Here is a 22,184-nt window from a genome sequence, read left to right on the forward strand (position 1 = left end):
GGGGTTATCTCTTAGCTTTTAAATTTGTAATAAAACCTCTTTCTAACTTGGGCTAAGGCTCCTTGGGGGCAGCCAAATGAAATTCAGGATTGCTTCTAATCTTTTCCTTATTGCTTCTATGATTTAGAGATCCTCTGTGGACATGAGAACTGGGCCCTAGGATGCTCTCACTTTGAGATAGGGCTCCAAAGTACTTATATAATGTTAACAGCTCTAAAGCTGGTGAAATGTCACTGATTCCTTTACTGGCAGAGAACTTGGCCTGTTCTGCAGCGTTTCAGGGCTGACAGATTGAAGGTCCAACCTCTGCCAGTTGGCTGGGAGGGAACAGCAAGCCTTGGATGCACATAATCTTGTGGGAACAGTTTGCTTCTGGAAATCAGGAAAGATTTCCTTAAACTGCTGATTGCTGGGAGACTGGACCACAAGAAGGATAATTCCCTCACTTTGTTTCTGTTCCTAAACAGCTGTTTCCTGGACGTGGTGCTGGGCTGGGAGGACCTTTGGTTTAGCTCAGTGTGGTTGCTGTTATTCCTCTGTCAGTGATATCTGGCTGGAGCTGTGCCTAATAATGGTTGGTGAAGGAGGGCCCAGACAAATCATACAGCTGGGGACTGAGGGGAGGTTGTGTCGAGGAAGAGTGATGGAGGTGGTCATCCCTGCCTCTTGAAATGAGGCTTAATTGCTGCTCTTCGGCAAATACTTCTGCTGTTCGACACATGTTGCTGGCTAAAATCTCCCTTGATTTGAAGGTCTTAATCATATTGCCCCGACAATCAGCAAAAAATGGACACGTTCTGTGGACCACAAGATGTCAACAAGACACACCCACTGTCCACAGCTGGCAGCTTCGTTTGAAAAGTGAAATAACAAGCTCCAAGAGAGCCAAACCAAACCTAAAATGAAGACAAAACCAGAAGGACCATCCAGATGGGTGTGTGTCTATTTGAAACAGACCTTTTCTCAACAGGTCTCATGACACACTTGTCCCAAACTGGAGTCCAAGTCATCAGGTTTATGGTAACGAATGATTCAAAGGGAGCAACTCCCTCCCCTTCTCCCTGTCCAGGTTTCTTGGGATTTCTCTGGTGAGATGAAGGAAGGAAGAAATCTGTGGCTGTCTAACCTCAAACCCTCAAGGCACAGTTCCATTGCTGGTGGTGGAGGGAGTACTGTGGGCACAGCAACTGCAAATGATATCGATTATTGGTGCTGGGACATGCCTTGATTCAGGGTTGTCTCAGACATCCTTGGGGAGCCCAGGCTGCTCCTCTAAAGGGCTTAATGGAGGCTCTCAAAGCCTGAAAATCTCCCTGTGTCCCAAAATAGAAGGGCTGAGATGATCAGGGAACCCTCTGAAAATGCTGCTGAACACTACTTACTTCTTCACCTACTTCATGACTATGAAGATGTACAGGAAGTTAATCCTTTATAACCTTTAATTTTGGGCACCATTACTTATGGAAAACTGATAGCTTTGAATTAAACCTCATTGTTTATTGAAGGTGCTATTACAAAGTATTTCAGAGTAGAAATCAATACTTTAGTTGCCCATAAGCAAAACTTATTTTTAAATGTTATAAAAGGAGGAGCTCTCAAATTTTCCCTCTATTTTGAAATCTTAGCTAGAACAAAAAAAAAAAGAAAAAAGGTCTGCTTAACATTTTTGGTTCAGTCTGACTGTTGTAGTACTCCAGCTTTCCAAATCTGCCGTGGTCAATTAAGGTTCACAGCACTTGCCATTTTAACTGAAATCTTGGAGCTGTGTGTTATTAAAATGTGTGGGTGTTTTCTCTCTGATATATTGATGGCTTGGAAGTCACTGCTGTGGGCTCTGCACCTTCGGTCATGGAGAAGAGAAGGGGGGGAAAGCAAAACTTTCCATCAGTTTATGACGTGCGGTCACAGTTGCATTTCAGAGTGCACTAAACAGATCTTATTCTGTTTGAGTTGGTTGACATTCAGGGATGGAAATGAAATTATAGAAATGATCCTTTATTCATAGAATCACAGAATGGTTTGGACTGGAAGAGGCCCTAAAGATCATCTTGTTTCAAACCTCCTGCCATGGGCAGGGACACCTTCCACCAGCCCCGGCTCCAAGTGCCATCCAACCTGTCCCTGAACGCTGCCAGGGATGAGGTATCCACAGCTTCTCCCAGCAGCCTGTGCCAGGGCCTCACCACCCTCAGGAGGAAGAATTTCTTGCTAAAAGCTGATCTAAACCTACCCTTTCTCAGTTTAAAGTCCCTTGTCCCAGGTTCCTCTCCAGCTCTCTTGGAGCCCCTTTAGGTACTGGAAGGTGCTCCAAGGTCTCTCCAGGGTGAACAACCCCAACTCTCTCAGCCTGTCTCCACAGGAGAGGTTTTTCTTTTGCCCTCCTTACCTTTGGTAGATGAGGATGTATTTCCTTGGGAAGATGCTCTGTATTTGCAGACTAGTGTGTTTGCCAAGTGCTGCTGCACTTAGAATAGTAAATATTTGTTTTTATGGAAAACCCAGTAAATATTTGTGTATAACCCATATAAATGGCTAGAGGCATTTTACAGCTGAGCAGACACAGCCCTGCAAAAAGATTCCCTCTTTTTCAGAGGACTAAGCCATATAGTTAGACCCCAAAATAGCTGCTGCTCTCTTCACCTTCCAGGAACTAAAGATAGGGGCAATGAAAAATCACATGAATAAAAATGATCCCCAGGTATTCAAGCTTGCATGCACTTCAGTACTGAGGGAAGGAGTCCTGATCCAAGTCTCTGCTCCCCAGGCCCATCTCTAATTGTAGGGTTGGTTTGCACAGTACAGCTGGAAAATGTTGCCTGGTTCTCTGCCTCCATAGCGTGCCTGCCTTGGAAGGTTTTATTCCATGACCCTGGACTTGCAGTTCAGCAGTGCACAATTAATGACATTTGTCCCTCCTGGGTCCCTTGCTGAATGAGAGCAGTTGTGTTTGGTGCTTGAAAAAAAAAAATTGCCTGCCTGTAAGTATGGAGATGTATCTCTGCATCGCTGATTTAGTCGCTGTGATATGGCTATTTATGTATTTACCTTCAGAATTGACACCTAGGGGAATTATTAGGTAGTAAAGCTTAGCAAGAGCTTTTACATATTCAGATGAATGACTGTCCTGGTAAAATGTCTCCAGTCATCTCATGTATCCAACTTGATTGAAAGGTAAAATCTGTTTTCTCAGCCTTTAGAAATATTATTATATTATTTTGGAATAAGTAGGTGGAAGGTGCAATGTGTAGCAACCAAACACCTTTCTTGAACATGCTCGGGGTGAAACTCTTCCTCAAAACTGAGGGTGTGGAACCAGACCTGATGAAAAGCCACTCCCTGAGAGTTTTCAGGTACAGTCATTTGATGGGTATTTCCATGCTGTGGACTATGCAGGTCACCATCTCTTCAGAAATGAAAGAATAATTAAAAAATGCAGCTGAGAGGGATGCAGTTCTTCTAGGATCAAACCCAACTATGTCACTCCTTGGAGATTTTTTTTCTTTTAACCTGTCCTTAATTCTCCTAATGGTGGACGTTCTGTCCAAGAAAAACATTCCTGTTCTTCACTGTTCCTTTATTCCCAATGTTTTCCTGAATATGTGTAACTTAATCATATTTCTATTTGTTCTGACCACCATGGATTAATTCTTTCCCCCTTTTTCAGCAGCCCATTTCTCTTCTCTTTAAGCAACCCCAGTTTCTCAGTCTTTTTTGGCAGCTCATGATTTCTGAACTCCAGACCGTTCCCATGACTCTTCTCTGGAATTTCTCTAAATGGCCCAAATCAGGGCATAATTATTCAGCTGAGGTCTTGCAAAACCTGAATGAAGTGGGCACTTCATATGGCTCACAGTTTTTACTCCTGGTTGTGTGTTCCAGGATGATGGTTACAGCTTTATTTATTCAAAAGTCTGGTTCCCTTCATGCAGCCAGCACTTCTGTACAGCCCTTACCTCTCCTTCGAGCCATAAATGAGTATTCCCACTTCAGGGTAAAAATGTTGCACTTACTGAATTTTCTCTGATATTGTTTTTTTACCACATAATTTTTAAATTTAATTTGGAACTCCAGTCGTGTCCTCCGAGGCAGATTCCCTTGGGGCTGCAACGCTGCCTGTCTAAGTTATGTTGTGCCGGCCACAGAATCCACCCAAGTCAATGCCAGCTTAAGAGCTGGGAACTGTGGTTGAAATGTAACCTAAAAGTCCTGTTTTGGCCTAAATTCCTGGTGAGTCCCTACAGGAGGGGTGAAAAAGCTGAGGCCCAGAGGAAGCAGCAACTTGTTCAAGGTCATGGAGAACCACGGCAGGGGAGCAGGGTCCGGTCCCAGCTGTGTCAACTCCCAGACCAGGAGCCTCGACCACAAGCCCATCCCTGTGCCCAGCTGAGTCTCTCTGTCTGCCTCCTGGGCAGAGCCAGGGCCTGGGTGACAGATCAGGCTGCAGTGTAAGCAGAGCTGTGTTTATTTTAGCGTGTGGTGCTGTGCAGGCCCTGGGCTGGTGGGCGCGGCTGCCGAGCTGCTGCAGATGCCAAGGCACCTCACGGGCTTTGTGCCGCCTCGGAATGTGCAGAAAGCCTGGCACAAATACCAGGGCAGGCTTGGGGAGACAGGAGGCACCTCAGCTGCAGTTGATTACCACTTGTGTATATCCTGTCAGCTTGGGGAAAATCTGGCAAGTACATGTTGGGAAGGGTGGATGGTCAGAATAGGAAGGAATTAGTGGTTGTGGCGAGGTCAGAGTGAGTGGCACAGCTTTTTGATATCAGTCCTGAAGGCAGAGGGGCTCGTAGGATATATTGACTTTGGGAAAGGTGATGCAGTGCTCCATTTGGATGCCTGTCCTGGGAATTCACTGGGTGATTTGGCTGGACCAGCTCTGTAGCCATCGCAGCTGTAACATGTGCCTGGGGAGCAGAGAGCTGATTCTGCCCTTCTTTGGTTTCTGGCTCATTATCCTGGGAAGTGGATGCCTACTTCACTGGTTGCCTGTCTTGCAAGCTTTGCAGAAGTACTGGGCCCTAGAAGGATCAAGCAGATGTGGGTGAAGGGCAGAGTTTCTGACTAAGATAGGCCAGTCCTGTCATCAGGGATTTATCCTAGAGAAAAAGGGATACTAATTCAGAGAATATCACCTGGTTTAACCTCCTTGGATATAAATGCAGAGGAAAAAAGAGGGTTATCTTTAAGAAGGAATGTCTAGTAGTGAAGTGATTCACAGGAGAGATCCTTTTCTAGTCCACTTAGTCACGGGGCAGACATCTCTAGTTGCCTAACTCATAAAATGCTGGGCTTACACTTGTGCCACACAAAGCCTGAGTGACACTGGAGTGTTCAAAATGGTGGGAACGAGGGGTGATGATGTTCATGGGATGTGCAGTGATGCCTGGGAGAAGTATCCATGCTCAAAGATCCTCTGAGTAGGAGAGAGAAAGAAAGAAGGGGTTAATGCAGCTTGTGGGGAGACAGGAAATGTCCCTGCTGGAACTGATTACATGTGCTGTGTAGCCTAAGATACTCAGATGGGAGACACATGGCTGAGGGAGATGTGTTATCAGCAAGTGGGCCTTTTGCATTGGTTGGAAGTCTCCCTCCATGCTCAGGGATGGATCTCCTGGGCTATCAGCACCATGTCAAATCACATTTAACCTTTTCCACCCAAAAACTTCACGTGCCCAAGAATGATGTGAACTAAAAGTGTGTGTTTTCCTGCATCTGGCCACCAAGCCATGAGACAGGTTTTTAGAGCTGTGTGATGCCTCAGTGTTCCTGCCCTCGAGGCAAAACCCTGAGGCAACAGGACTATTTGGAGGTGGGAGCAGGACCAGGTTGTCAAACAGACTCTTAGAACTTGACAGCTGTCAGGGTTGTGTGAATTGTGGCTCTATCTCGTTAGCAGGGCCTGTGACCTCTGCACAAAGTCCTAGTGCATAAACAGATGCAATTTGTTCCAGTTCCTTCTGAGCCCTTATGGCAGATTCTACACCAGCCACATAATCCCGTGTCTGGCAGTGGTGGGAACCAGGCTCTGTGTGCAGTGCTTCCTGACCAACAGCTGTGGGACCAACCATCTCCAGAATTCTAGTCTGTGGCCATCTGAGTTTTTATAAAAGCATTTGTTACAGAATGCATCTGTATTTTTAAAAATTTTTACCTTTTTTTTTTTTTTTTTTCGTACTGTTTCTCCGTGCTGTAGTGCTGAGGCAGGAGTTTCTAGAGACATTCCACACTAGGCACCTGCTTGGCTAATTTTCTCCATCTTTACAAGGTGTCTTGCAACCTCTGTCAGATCCTGGAGTTTTTCCTTGGGCTCTGTGTGGAGCAGCTGGGGTGCATCAAGGCTCATGCACTAAGGCAAGGCTTTGATGTTGCTCCAGCGATTCTGTTGATAACACCTGATTGTTTTCCATCTCGATCTCCTCCGAAATTGATCTTGATCGAACACATGTTCGGCCCTGTAAAACCAGACAAAAGCTTCTCCAGTGGGGCTAAAACAGCGGTTGCACAGCTTTGGGTTTGTTTTCTTTGATAAAGTATTTTTCCTTTTTTCTCTCTCTTTCACTGGGGGCTGGGAGAAGCAGCAGATGTGGGGAGAGACAGCTCATGCTGGGCAGAGAACCGAGCACATTCCTGCTGATTAGAACTGCAATAAAGTGAGTGGGTTTTTCCTTGGAGTAGGAACTCTGGTATCACTATGAGAAAAATGCAGAAAACACTACTGAGTGGCCTGGACAGGTTCAGCTCCAGTCTCTTTTGCAGTAGAAGGGCTCTTTGACCAAATTGTTCCCTTGTTCCTTAAAGAGCTGTGTCCCTAATGACTCAGGCTTTGTGTCAGACTTTGTGGCAATCTGGGAGGACAAGGAAGATTTCCATTCTGAGCACATCCCCTGAACTTCTGACACTGACTGGATTTGAGCAGGTACAGTTTTTCCCCGATTCTAGGAAACTAAATGAACACCTATTCTTGCCAGAGGAAGGTGGGCGTTTGTCCCTCAGCTTTAATAACTGCAATAGCCAGAGGCTGTTTTCCCAGCTCCTGCTGGGGATTTGATGGGGGGAATGGCTCCAAGCCTGCCACAGGCAAGGGAAGTGATTTAGAGGCTCCCCCTGCCACATAAAGGTCTCTGAGTGGATGTTTTGCTCCCAAACCAAACCCACTGCGAGGATGAAATCGTCTCCTGAGCACGTAGACAATTTGCCACTTAAAAGGGCTGGTTTGAGACAGAAGTGATCCATAGGCTCTGCTGCTGCAGGGTGGATGATTCCTATGGCATGGTACTGCTCAGGATAATTAGAGGTGGCAGTGCTGGCTCTGGCTGGCTTTCATCTACCCAGGCACTTAAGGACATGGACAGCTTCAAACCCTGCACTGGTTCCACTGACCTGATCCTGCACTGCCAAAGCCAACGGCAAAGCTCCCACCTTGCCTTCCATTCCAACAGGATCAGCATCTGCAGGAGCCCTTCTGGATGTGAACTGCAGTGAATTAGGGAATTACTCCTGTATTTGTGAAATGCAGACATCTCCACCACAGTGTGAGCCTAATGCTAAAGTTTCCCATTCGTTGTTCTGACCAAGAATTCCCATTAGTTTTGAAATGCATGGGAAGATCTCTGGCAGCACAGGGGAGAGTGCCTGTTCTGTTCATTTTCTACTCTGCAGTAAAGCCTCTTTTTGCCCTGGTGGAGTTTGCCTTGGCTTGATGACTGGGCCACTCCTTCTCTTCTTCCCTGCAAGTTTTATCCAGGTTCCAACACTCTGGCAAATGTATCTTAAATATTGGAGGCCCTTGAAGTTTTTCTTAGATTTCTTTAAGTGTGATGACACAAATGATGTAAAAGCTTTTGCTAGATAATTATTTGGGCCTTAACATCTCTAAGTGTTTTCTGATGTTCTGCAGCTCAGTGTGGGACTTGATTTTGGTTTGGGTTTTTTTTTTCCCCATGATCTGCTTTTGTGAAGATCTTGACATCCTCTGCTTGATGAAAGAAATCTGGAGGCAGAACTTGAATCTTTACAGAAAACATCTTTGGTTGCCTTAATGACAATGATTTAAATACCACTGATAATTAGATTTTAAGTGACTCAGAGCAGATTTTCAAAAGACCAGCTTCCTAATGATGGAATGGCTGTTCCTGCTGGAATAATTTTCAAAAAATATGCTGGTTAATCAGAGATTGTGAGAAAGCACCTGAAACTTTTTTTTTTTTATTATTTTTTTTAAATGGGTTTTGGGACTTGGTCCAGGATGAGCACATACCTGAAATACATTTGATGTGGTGATGCTTTGCAGAGCTGTGCTGGGTGAGTGACAGGAGCTTGGGATGGTGGGAAGCAAAGGTGGTGTGACCCCCTGGCTCAACCAGATCAAGGAGGGAAGGTGTGATCTGAACTACTGGGTATTTTTCCTCCACTTGCTGCCAGTTCTGTCTCTTCTGCTGCAGTAGCGTTTTATTAACAAGGACTTGCTGCTGAAACCAGATGAGACTGTAACCCCCTGGGAGGGGAAGAAGGCATGTGAGTTTTTCCATGCCGTGAGTGCCACACAAAGGGAGGGAGTGGGTGCTGCTCAGTGTAGCTTTACCTAATGCTGTGGGTCATGGAACTGAGGTGCTCAGTGGCCTGGCCAACTGGAATGGGAAGAAAAATATTATGAGATTCTTAGCTGATCCTATCCCCCAGTTGAGAATAAAGTCCCTTTCTTTACAGATGAGCAAACCCTGCTAGTGTAAAACAGGGAATGCATTTCTGCATAAATGTGGCTTAATGGATAAGAGAATGTAACATTTTATGTGTGATTCAGCACTCCGGCTCCCAAAAGGTTCTGCAGCTAGTCTAAAATATAATATGCTTGGAACAATGACAGCACCCCTTCTGTTATATTGTAGATACTTTTGCTGTATTTTGTTAGGGATCAGTGACAAATGAAACATTACTCCCTAATCCCTGAGGAGTCATCTAGCAGAGCAGTTGAAATGCACAAGGAATAGCTATGAAGGAGAAAATAATGGACTGGCTGTTTAGTCCAACAGAGAGTTTTAGGTGGCAACTCCTGTTTTGCTGTGAACAGCAATTCCTCTGCAGAAATTTTATTTGGCGTTGATTGGAGTCAGCAAAGCAGCAAGATTTAACCCCACAGCCAGAAAGTCAAACTGATGATTAGTTATGGACGTGGACAGAAAAGGCTGGATTTCCACCTCTGCCCTCGTAAATGATGAGTTTGCACTGAGAGGATGAGCCTTAGTGCAGGGAAGCAGAAGAGCTGTATTTCTGTAGGCCATCCTTTGGGAAAGGAAAGGCATTTGGTCACTCATGGATTTTACTTTGGGATTTGATGGAAGGAACTAAGCAGATGCCACAGGGCCGTTGGCCCTTATAGCGTGTGAATGTGGCACCTGGGGCAAAAATGTTCTGAACTGCATAAAGCAAGAGGGTAGATGGTTCCTGATAGGATTGCCTTGGGGGTTGGCATGCCTGGTTCTCCCCATGGCTCTGAAAGCTGTACCCTAACCTGCAAAGAAGGCAAAAAGCCTTCTTTCAAAAACTGCTGAGATCTGCAGTGCACCCTGAGGTACTACCTTGCATTTCAGGAATACATTAGAAACAGAAGATGTAGTGATTTATTTCTCCCCAGTCACCCAACGCTAGCATTCCTAAGTCACTTATGTGCTCAAAATTCTCATTATCAACCCGCATGTGGGGTTAAAACACTGCTGTGCCTTATGCTGCTTCCCCGGTCGCCAAACCTCAGGACAGAGGGGGAAGTGGGCATTAAACACTGGCTTGGTGTCCTCTTGGGAAAAGCCACTGCTAGTGCAGGACAGTGTGCAGAGGAGCTGTCACCAGCTTAATAAATTGATTAATGCTACCTTTTGGCTTGAGAGGACTGGGATCTGGAGAATCCAGACCGTGCCTAGAAGTTAATTTTGAGCCAGTGCCAGATAGTTAGCATTCGAGAGGCAATACCTCACAAACTGAGAGTATCACATGTTCTTCTGCCACTTTTTTACTAATATTGTGAGTCTCATTAAAAGGTAAACCAATCTCAAACCGTAGCCTGTATGTAGAGTGGATGCCACAGGATGGTGTTTGTGCTGTACCCTGGCCAATGTTTACCTTTAACGATGCCATCTGTGCTTCAGTGCTGTGCTCTTCCAAGTGCTCTTACATTGGGAGAAGAAACTCAAAGGTGGAATAGAAACTCTAGAGAGTTAACTCTGCTGAAGGAGACCCTGGCAAGAAAATAACAAAACCAAGTAATATAACAAAAATAAGTAATCAACAGTGGGGTTTTTGCTTTTAAACAGAAAAGGAAACCCACAAAACCTTCCTGCCCCAAAGGGAATAAAAATCATTGCAAAACCATCAATCACAAAAATGAAATGCTTGGAAAGGACTTCAGGCAGCTTAAAGGGGAGGAGAGAGAGCTCCCCATTTTGGACCTGAGTATGTAAAGGCATGGTCTCCTGGCTGAATGCATCCTCTAAGGAATCTTCCTTTCAGATGAGCAGCATCTGCCATTCCAGGAATTGTGCTGCTGTTCTAGCAAAGCGATGCCTGAACACTGGAGGGCAGATGGACCTTGCAGCTTCATGATTCTGGGAAAAGCAGCTCTTGAGGCACCAAAGGATTGTCTCCAAGTAATGCCTCTGAGGAAAGTAGTGCAGGCAAACTCCCCCATGTCACCCTGGGTGCTATTCCAAGTCTGTTCTTTCCTGTGGCTGAGTTGAGAGAATGGCCAGCAGGTGAAAAGCTGGTGAAAATCACCAGCAGGTGAAGGTGCCTCTTCCAGTTCCCACAGCACAAAGGTTTGCAAACTCTTCCAAGAAGGAAATGCAGCATTCCCGAGGCTGCCAGGATCTGAGTGCCTTGATGAATGTTTGCAAAGTGCTTCTGAGTATAGAGCTGTTCACAGGTCACAGTCAGAGGCCACTTAACAAACACTTGGAGTTGACAAGTTGTGGAAGAAGAGGGCTTGCTCCAAATGAGAGCATTGGTTAAAACACTAATTATTAGTGTGATGATTCCTCAATGAAGGTCCTGCTGAACTTCATGTATGATGCTGGTTTGGCTGCTGCAGGTTTTTAGTGCTTTGATCCAAAACTATAAATAGACAGATTTGGGAACGTGAGTTTGTGCAAGTCCTTTTGGTTTTGTAAATATCTAGATGGATTAAAATATCATGACTCTTCAGATGGATGATAAATAAGCAAGCTGATCATGCTGGCCACCGTTTTAGAACAAGACAGAACTCCGGAGAGGAAACATCTCCAGAGGCTCCTCCAGCTGCCTGTTCAAGAGTTCAATGGTGCATGGAAACTGCAAATAATACTTAAGGCTGATACTTTTTGCAGGCACTGGAGGCCTCCCAGGAGCTGCGTTCCAGGGAGGAGAAACCTTACCCTGACAGGATCCTGATACAGATGGAGTTACAATGGGCCAGCCTGGGCCATTCTTCAGCTCTTTGTGCTCTTCCTTGGCTTTCCAGGTGGTCCAGATCTACAGTTAGTGTGGCACAATGGGAGCAATTATGATATTTTGTCGTGTAGGCCTTGACATAGGTGGGGAGACCAAAAGAAATGGACTGGTAATGCTTGTCAGCAAACTAAAGGTGGTTATACAGTTTATCACTGGAAAACAGACATGTGCTAAAGAGAAAGGGGTGGAAAATGCTAATCAAAGGTCTGGTCAGGAATGTTCTCAGCTGGCTAACCAGAAATGTACATTTTAGTGGCTTTTATTAATTAGTTTGGTGAATGGAGTGAATAACTGCAAATATAAGGAGAATCTCTCAAAAACCAGAATTCAACTTCCTTTTGCTTCTTATTTCTGCCTTCTAATACTGATCTTTTTGTTGTGCCAGAGGGTTTGGCCAATCCAGGGCACAGGGAGGTTCCTTCCAAGCGTACCCATCGTGTGACTCTGTGAAATGCTTGAATGTCCACGTGGAACAATATGGAACTCCCAGCAACTGACTAAGGCTCACTTAAAATGTGCTTGAGATGGAGTGAGGCTGACTAGCTTGGACCATGTGAAATGGTAAATTGCTCTGTGCTCTGCTAGGAAATGAAAACTAATGGAATTGATAAAATTGGGAAAGGATGTGGGATACCACCACTGAGTGAGCGCTTCCTGTTGTTTGATATCCTATTAGTGGTGAAATACAAGTTGCTGCTCGAAAAGGAATGTATCAGATCCCAGGGAGCTGCTGCTGATAGACTCAGTGCTGCTGAACAGCCCAGGACTGGGAAAAGGGAACTCCAGAAAACCCCTTTGGTTCCTTTCCTGAGCATTTAGACACCTGAGTTCCTGGACCCTTCCTAGAGGCTGGCTGTGCATCAGGCCCAGGAGAGAGGGGGGGAAAAATGATTTCTTCCAGTTGCTTCCAAGGAACTACCCACTTTGCATGGCTCTTTCTGTATCAGGGCATTGTGAACTAGGTTTGGGTTAACTTTGCTGATGGTATTTAAATCCTGGTGGGTTCAGCGGGCAACTGGGGCAATGGCACTGATGGGAATTTTCCTCTGACAGGGGCCTGAGGCTTCTAAACCCAAGGGACTCTTGGCAGGACATCCAGTGCATGGCTTCAAGGGCTTTTGTGTTTCTTGAGAGCTAATGAAAGAATTGAGCCCAGGAACAGCCCCAAGGGCTCTGACACTTAACTGGATTTGATCTGCCAGAAAATAAAGTTAGAAGTGTTGATCCCGGGTCCACATGTGAGAAAGCATGTTTGGTGGAGAGAGGAGGCAGCGAGGGCTCAGCCCAGGTGATTTGGCTCTGGGTGGCACTGGGAGATGCTGGTGGTTGTGCACAAATCCATTTCTGGTGGCCAGCAATGCAGGGATGGAGCAATGAGTGTGCTTCCCATTAGCGTCTGTTGTTACACAAGAAGACAAATTACTTCTCTGACAAATGACATGGGTCCTCTGCCAACGACAGAAGTTTTGTTCTGTGTTAAAACTGAGTCATTATGCCTTTTTTTCCTCTCTCATATGTAAAAAATTATAATTCCTGATTTTTCTTTGCTGCATGGTCATTTGTAGCCCTGGGCTTTGGCATGGAAGACCAAAACCTTATTTGTATGACAAATGACAGCAACTGACAAAGTGAAGTCAAACATAAACAATAATATAAATAATAATAATATAACAACAGGTTATATATAATAATAAACAACAGGTTCTCTGCTGCTGACTGCTGTTCTCCAGGTCTGCCATTCCAAACAGGTCTTTTTCCTTCCCTAAGGAGCCAGTTCTGAAGAAAAGACACTAATAGAGCATTTTAGCATCTCCTGCATCTCATTCCCTTTGGCCTTGCAGCAATTGTCAGAATCGGTCAGCCAACTCTTGCCTGAATCTGGCAGCAAAACATCCACCAGCCTGCTAACCTCAAGTGTTATCAGCTGCCTTATCAGTCAGGTCATCTGCCTTCCCACAGGCTGTAAGGGCTGGGATTTGCTGTGGCTCTCCATGCAGCCTGTGGGAAGCTGTGGTTGATATCTCAGTACCCTTGTCTTGCGGCTGTCGCCGAGGCAACAGGATGGAAAAGGTGGAGTCAACCATCATTAACGCTTTTCCAGAGGGAATGCTGCTTTTCAGTGCTGATATTGGGAGGGGGAGAAGATGGGAGTGTCTGGCAGCTCCTGTAGTCTGTGGGCAAACGCTCATCTCTGGGAGCAGTTCAGGGGCTGCTGCGTCACAAAAGAAGAGCTCCCAAGGCCTGGAGCATGAGCCACGATGGTGTTTGTGTGCTCCTTTGTCCTAGTCCAACCTTGGTGTGAATTGTATGTGCAGTGTTAAGCCTCGTTTTGGTTTTCTCCCCCCCTCAGTTGGTACCAGGATGTCGAGGCTGTTTAAGCGGAGCGGGATGTTCTGCCGGTGCACGTTGTGCAAATGTCACTTTCTCCTGCTGATTGCTGTTGAAGCTTCTGACCAGCTGCTGATAGACACAGATCTCGGCGTGATTTGTGACAATGGCTGCACTTAATTCACAGCAGAAATAGATCTCAAAGAATTGCTGTTTCCCCTTGTTCTGAGCAAAGCGTGTGTAGAGCTTCAGATGCCCGAGAGCACGTAAGGCTGCTCGGAGAGCAACATCCTGCTCGGATCTGTCCTCCTCGCCATTGATCCCAAATTCTGTGGCTGCTGCTACTGTGGTTTGTTTCCTCCCGCTCCACCCACACCAGACTGCTGCTGGTGGTCTCCAGCTCCATCCTTCCTTCATCAAAGCCCCAAATGTCCATGTTGCAGATGGTGTTAATAATAACAATTGTGTCTCCAACAGCGCTAATGGCCACGGGCTTCCTTTCATCCATCTCAAGTGTTTGAAATCCTCCTCTAGCACCGACCACCCCTTTTTTTCAGGCAGCTCAGTGGGGTGGTTTTGGCTTGTGTCAGGAATGCCAGCAGGCTCAGTGATGATGAAACAAAATCTTGATTGCCGTGCCCTGCGGGTTCCCTCTTCACGCTCCTTCCTTGCTGTGGAGCAAAGGAGCAGCAGTGGGGCAAGTTCTTGGACTGTGGGTACGGCAGGAACCTGCTGACCAAGTTTTCCCATCTAATGTGAGCTCAGAAACTTGTTCTAAAGTTTGGTTTGGAAAATGAGTGTGTTTCTAGGCTTTTTATGTGCTACAAGGAAACCCCTGAAAATGAATGGAAACTTTAAAAATACAGCCTTTTTCAAGTGAAGGTCACATCTTGATTTAGGAGCAAACTTCCATTTTCATCCTTTTTTACTGTTCTTCTGTTTCTTTGACCTTTTCAGTCTCTCTAAAGAGAGATTGAAGTCTCTGTTTTTCCAGTGTGTAAGACTGGAAGGATGGGGAAAGCTGTTGGCTCTTTCAGGAACAGCAGCAGGCTTTGAAAGGATAAAACTGCTGTGATAAAGAAGGTCAATACAGCCTCCAAGTCCCTGGATACTCCAGCTAAATCAGTAGATGTGACATTCCTTTGGACTGTGTCTGACTCAGTGTGCAGCACTGCAAGACCTTCCTTTGGGCAACGTTTTCATTATGGGAAAACATGAGGTAGTTCTTGGAGTTGTCTCCTAGAAAACTGGGCCAGGAGTCAGCTGATCAAGATCTTAATTTAGGCTTTTCCTCTGCTCTGCTGTGTGTTCATATGGATCATTTTCTCTCTGCTCTTGTCCTCACCTCCTGAATCATTTGTGGTTTCGTAGTCTCTGGTCTACTTTGCCTTGCTTCCCTGGGCTGCTGTGGTGGGTGCAGCTCCCTGGCTGTGCAGGTGTTCAGGTGGGACCACGGTGATATCACTGACTGAGCAAGACAAACCTGAGAGTACAATGCCCAAAGCACTGAAAAAAACCCACCCAGGAACCCCAACAAAACCCCCAGCCAAACAAACCCTGTTACATTCTGATTTTCATATTATCATGTCCCTGCTTCACAATTTATGGCACTTACTTATGTCTCATTGGAGAGAGGAGATTTTTGAAAATTAGGCAAGAGAAACACTCTTTACTGTTTCTTCATACTTGGAAACTGCTGAAAGTTAAGCATGACAGGTCTCATCCTCCAGGAGGACTTGGATTTAGAGATATATTCAGAAAGGCACCCCCTTTATTTTGTTTGATCTGGGCACTGCATTGCACTAAATGTGTATTTTCTTAATATCCTTTCTTTGTCTTTAACTTGGAAAATACATTTCAAATGAGGAGGTGCCTTCAGAATGTTGATGGTAGATGCCAGCCTGAGACTGAAATAATTAACAGATTGAGAAAGAATGGGTTGTCTGTTTTGAATCACAAACTGTCTACAGGAAATGTGATAATAATGTGTTCAGGATTCCTTGCTGACCCCAAAACTTAATACAACCAGTAAATATTCTGGTCAAGGTCATTTTTGCAGTGAGTTGAGTTAAGCAAAGTCTCCTTGGAGAAAAGTGAGAGTGGAGGTGGCATAAGGCAACACCCACAGTGGGTTAGAGCAAAGTGTTCAGGGGCACTCAGAGCAATCCTTTCCTTATTGCAGGTGTGCAGGGATGCTCCTTGCAGTCCAGAGTGTCATTCCCCAATAAACAGGGAGGTGAGGGATGGAGTCTCAGAGAGATACACATGCCAGAGTGTGTCCATCCAAAGGCCCTGCTGCAGTCCTTGTGCTCCTTCTTCCCCATGTTGCTGGAAAGCCTTTCTTGCAGCCAAGTAAGCAGCAGTTCAGTCCCACCCCTTCTCCCTCAGCCCCACTCCAGTCTCCAAAAACTCTGCTCTATCCCGTTAGATACCGTGCACATTCCCAACCTTCAGCTGAGCCTCGCTACTCCTGGCATTTCTGGCAGAAGGAATTCTGCACTGGTGTGTGAACAGTTGCCCAAGTTTTACTGCTACTGAAGGAGGGATGCTCCAAGAGCTGCATCATGAGCAAAGATTTCGCAGCAAGGATGGGGAGTTTTCTGAGCCAGATGGCAAAGATTGCGAATCTCTGCAGGGTTTGCCTGGGAGAGGGAATAATGGAGGTATTCCTGTTAACATTCTTGGATATAAAGGTTTAATAGAAGAAATAGTGCTATTTCTCTGAGTGCTCCCACATCTTATTGTGGGCACTGACTCTGCTCCTGCTCAAGTTTTCTGGGGTTTTTAATGGTTTTTGTGGTCCCCAAAACTCCTCCATTCTGGCCCTTCCTGTTACCCACTACTGTTGGTTTAGTCTTCCTTGATGTGAGTCAAGAAAGGGGCTACACTTTAACAGCACTATTCCCATTTCCTTCACAGCTTCCCCCAAAGAATACTGGGGGATGAAAATCAGGTTTTCCATGTGAGTATCTAGGGCTTTCCTTCTCTTTCTGTCTTTGGGAATCCCTACAACAATCAGTCTCTTTTTAATCAACATCAAGCCCCATCAGCTCTCTCAGACACAGCTTTTGCATTACAGTGACAGGATGGGAGTCCATTAAAACCCTTTATTTTATTATGTCTTGCAAAATCTCTGATAACTGAAAAATGGAGGATCTCTGACTGCATTGTGAAACTGCATAAATTCAGAACCTAATGAATTGTAATTAGTGGCATGGTAATGGGCTCCATGTGTTAGTAAGTCATTTAGGAAGAAATACAGTTGTTTGCCATTCTGCACAGCACTGACAAATTAGGATCCAAACCATACAAGCCTCTGTCTCTCCCAGATCCCTGACACAATATGATTGTCGAGGATGTTCTCCTCTGAAACGATGCACGGAACTCTCCTGCCTCATTTCCGTGCGGGACAATCAGGGATGTGCATTCCTGGCTCGGGGCTGCAGGAGGCTCCGACCATCTTTGAGGCCTGGATAAAGGAATGCTCAGGCTATATGGTACCTTCTAGATTTCGGTACATCCTGCACTTGGAAAAATAACTGCTTCCCAGGGAGGGAAGCATTGTCTAATAGATCTGGTTGCCATGCCTGAAGGTGCCGTATAAATGACAAAAAGACATATGTTTGTATAATCTTCATTACTTTTAACACAGCTCAATGTAATTTCACAAAATGTTTCATTTATTTTTATTTCAAAGATTGTGACAGTTAGGATTTTGAAGTACAAGTTGCCATCTGCAATCAATTTATGATCTCTCCCTAGTGCAATTGTGGAAAAAAAAAAAAAAAGAAGAGGGGAAAAAAAGAGAGAATTATTTGGAGTAAAAAGCATTGAAAAACAAGTAGAGTGGAGTAATAGCACATCTGTTTTCGTAAGAAATCATGGAACCTGGACTTTTTTCAGTGTGGTATTTTACTACCACATGGCTTTAATCCTACATCTGGGCCTGTTGTTTTATGAAATATTTCCCACAGATGATGTCAATTATAATTTTTGTCCCGCTCGTCAATTTACGGACTTTTGGAATAAGACAAAATGAAACAACCAGAAAAAGAACAACTTATGTGGTCTACTCTCTGACAAAATTATAGCTGTGTGATACACTTCTAAAATCAATAACTCTGTTAATGATTAGCAGAAAACATTGCTTGGTTTATGAGCAGAGATGTGGCCCACACTCGCCAGATGTTTGGCTCTGAGTTGCATTCTTGTTTGCTGTGTATTTACCAGCAGATGTTCAGCAGTTTATTTAATACCTCTTGTATGAGCCAGTAGTAGGGCTAAGTCTGTGTGACATTTATAAGCCATCTGCCAGCAATACAGGTGGAATGCTTTTATGATTGCTCTCTTTTTTTCCAGTGGTGATCTATCAGTGAAATCGTAGATAAGTCCTTATGGATTTATATGGCTGTTGAGAAATAGAATCCTTATCTTTGTAGGAAGGTGCATACCTCAGCACATGCCTCTTTAGCTGGCCTTTAATTACTATTTTTACACTTAACCTGCAGCGCTGGATGAAAGATCCGATGGAATTCTCCTCCTCAGAGATATTCCAGCTGGTTTTAAGCTTAGACCCTGATTCAGGTATGAGTGTTCTGAAGGATTATGCTCCTAAGAGTCAGAACCTTTCTTGAATTGGCCTTTGAAAGCAAAGTAAACATCCAGCTTGTGTTCCCAACTTTCCCAGAGCTGAGGAGTATTTGAGTTTAGGGTTTATGATGAACTAGACTCAAATTGTTTCAGTGCAAGGGCATGCACAAATTCCAGCCCTGGTTTGACTTGGAAATACTCACGGGGTCTGATCCAAATCCTCTTGAAGTGAAAGACTCTTGCTGACCTCAGTGGGCTTTGGATCAGGTCCATGGAAAAAATGTTTCTGTGAGAAGAATGCATTTACCGTGGCCCTGATTCAGCAAGGTATTGGAGCACAGGGTGTTTCACCACGTGCCTGCTGCTGTTGGCACACACCTGGTCATTGTTATGGAGAGCCTTGTGTTGCTCCTTGAATGGCCATCAAGAGCCTCTGTCCCATCCAAGCTGGGCCAAGATCCTTTTCTCTGGTAGGAGAAGGGTCAAAGTTGAGTCCCCAAGCTCTGCAGGGCTTCAGGAATGTGCTTTCTGCAAGGGCAATGCAGGCAGAAAGCTGATGTGCCTGACTCAGACTCCAATTAACGGGGTATTATCTTGCTTTTCATGGCATATTGGACTAGAAGATGGTCCCATGGGAGAAGTGGTCAAAGGAGTACAGTGGGGCAATAGCAGATACATAATTAGCTCTCCGAGGCTGAAGCTACCAATGAACTGCAGAATCACACCCCACAGATTATGTCAGCCCATGAATTTAATTTCTAGATTGTGCATTTAATATCACTTGGGTGTGTACCTGCTCCTCCTGAGTGTTTGCCACGGTATTTAAACTGGTGCATAAGGAACCACTTTGGTAGGGAGTTAAAGAAATGTTTATTGCTCTGTTAGAGGAAGAAATATCAGAAGTGGGGTGAGTAATATGGGCAACAGGCAGAAATATAGCAGCACTCAGAAGGGTATGGCAGTGGGAACAGTCAGTGATGTTATCACTGGCCTTTGCATATTCTGGTTGGGGGAAATGTTGCAGTGTTGTCTGAACTTGGCTCCTTCCTTTGCCTTTACCCCCTTTGTGCCACATCTGCTCAACCTTAAACCATTCTGATTGAAAATTCAAGTGTTCCTGTTCAATAATTAGTTTAATAGTTCAATAGTGTTAGAAACCACCTGCTGGAGGTGGGAAGAGTGTGATCTGTGAAAACAGTGCTAAAATATTACATTTCTTTACTTTTTCTAATTAAAAGTGTCGGCTATGTCAGGTAATTAGTTTCCACTATAGTGAAGATATAAACTTTTTAGCTGTCAAAGCTGAAGTGCTCTGAGCATCCTGTAGATATTTACCTGTGGAAGGCTGCTGGGGTAGTTCTGGTTTGTTGACATGAAGAATGACATCTAATAGCTGGTCAAAGTCAAACTACTTCAGCCTGGGGTGAAGGTGGAGTTTCAGAACAGTGATGTAAGTCAGGCCTGGAACAAATTAAGGAAAGAAAAAAAAATTAAAAAATTGTTTTATCAGCACTCAAGGGCCTTGGATTGAGATTGAGGACTTGACTGAGTTCCTTGCAGACAGAACATCTCCAAGGCACGGACAACCCAAGGTCCTGGAGAGATCTGGCTGAGGCTGGTGTGAAATAGGACTGCAGGTACTCCTGTCCCTCTGCAGGAGCAGGTGCATGAGATCCCACCTTCCTGCCCTTTCCCCAGCATCCAAACCAGCCCTAAACATCTCCATGCAATGGAATAAAATCCACCGTGTCTGCATGAAGGACACCGGTGCCGTCACCCTCCATGGAGAGAAATTTTTTGGAATGTGGTAGCCTCTACTCCCTTCTTAGGGACAACAGGAAGATCCTTCCTGCTTTCACTGCATTCCTGACCCTTTTGAAACGGAAAGCTGTAACCAAATCTTGTGTTTCAGGGCTTCAGCCTGCAGGTTTTGGGAGGGTTTTATTGTTTGCTTTCCTCTGAGGCACCGGATTTTTCCCAGCTGCAGACGTGACACTGGAGGGAGGCCAGGGCTTGGATGTGGTGCTTAAAATCCTCTTCTTGCCTAGGACTGGCTGGTCAAACTGATTTGATTACCAGATTCAGGAAGAAAATTTTGTTGTGCATCACTTGGTGAGGCCCAGAACCATAACAAGGCATTTTGGTTGGAAAGGCAAAGCAGAGCAAACCCCGGGATGTGGCGACTTAAGGAAGCAGCTGAGCCTGCAGACCAAAAGTCTCTGTGGTGGACAGAACTTTGAGGAGAGATGCTCAAATTCCACCCAACCATGAGTTCAGTGAAGGGCCTGCTAGTCCTGTCAGCTCTCTGTCCTTAGGAAGGGATCTAAGCTGGGCCTCAAGGAAGGTTTTGTAGCACTGAAATGAACAGCTCACAGAGGGCGTTTCCCCTTGCAGCTCTTGGATGCCCAAGGTTATACTGGCTGGTTTTCCTACTGCTCCAAAAATGCTTGTTCCCCTTCCTTCTTTGGGGATCACACCCCTTGTAACGTGCCCTGCAGTGGCAGGAAGAGGCAAGAGGCTCTTTAGAGGTGTAAAGTTCTTTTACATCCAAAAGCAGTCTCTGGATGCTCAGAGTTCTGCTGGCACAAGGTACAGCAAGGCTGGTGTTTCCTTAAATCCAAAAGCCATTTAGTCACCAATTCCCAAAGGCACCGCCTCAGTGCCCTGTGAGGTGCCCCTCACCTGCCCAGATCTCCTGTCCAAATGTTGGATGCTACAGATCCTGCAGGATCAGAGTGTTCATTTCAAAACCTCAGAGAAATGAAGTGCCCAGATCTTCTGAAAGCTTTGGGAAGTGTGACCGCTCGAGCCAACTGCACTCAGGCTGGATGGGGATCTGGAATAATGCTCAACAGCAGCATCTGTTCAACCAGCTGAAACACAATAGCTGTCCTGAAACTGCCTGCTGACAGAAATCACAGGTTTTCAATTAAAGCTTACCTTGAAAAAGGGGGTTGCTTTCCAAGGAAACCTTTCTCTTGAAACCTTTCTTGAAATCCAAAATGTTTCCATGTGCAGAAGCTGAAGGGGTGGGGTGGGAGTTATTTGTTGGTGTTCTGTAGCCTCAGATCCCCGTTCATTTCTCTGGTGTTTGTCCCACCAGGAATTAGGAAATGCAACTTTGGTGATGCAGCAGCTTTCATCTGGAAAAAGGGAAATCAGCTGTATCGTGGGGCATAAAGGGAAATGAGAGTATGAGATCTGGAATTCCATCTCCCAGGACACCATGCAGTAGCATTTCCTAATGGAAATATTTTGGGTTTTGGTTGAAATATTTTGGTATTTGGGTTTCAGCCAAAACATTGAAATTTTTCCTTTGAAAAATCAAGATGAAAACTATTTTGTGTTTCCATTGAAGTTTTGCCCAGGAAAAATAAAGCCCTTTCCAACCAGCCCTACAGAAGATCACAAAAATCACTCCGTCCTTTTTTATTGTTATTATTGTTATTTCTGACCATTTAAGCAGCTGTTAGAGGATTAAGATGGATGCTACAGGCAAGAAAAATAATTGAGAAGGCAGTCCATCAAAAAACAACGAGGGCCAAATTTTTTTAGAGCAGCGTTTCAACCGTGTCAGGGAATTGTGTGTATAAATGTGCCTCCTAAGTGGGAGGTTTTGCTGTGGCAAGAGTATAGAAGGTGCAGAAGAGGATTCTTTGAGGGGAACGGTTTAAAAAGAGCTGGTCTTTGTGGGATATGTGAGTGGAACTATAGTCATATAACCAGCTCTTGTCATCCCAGGCACAGGGGCACTGATGTGGTCTCTGTTACAAGGATGTTACACAGAAGGT

Source organism: Myiozetetes cayanensis, unplaced genomic scaffold (genome assembly GCF_022539395.1).
Source record: "Myiozetetes cayanensis isolate MyiCay16 unplaced genomic scaffold, myiCay2020 scf2-11, whole genome shotgun sequence".
Classification (NCBI taxonomy): Eukaryota; Metazoa; Chordata; class Aves; order Passeriformes; family Tyrannidae; genus Myiozetetes; species Myiozetetes cayanensis.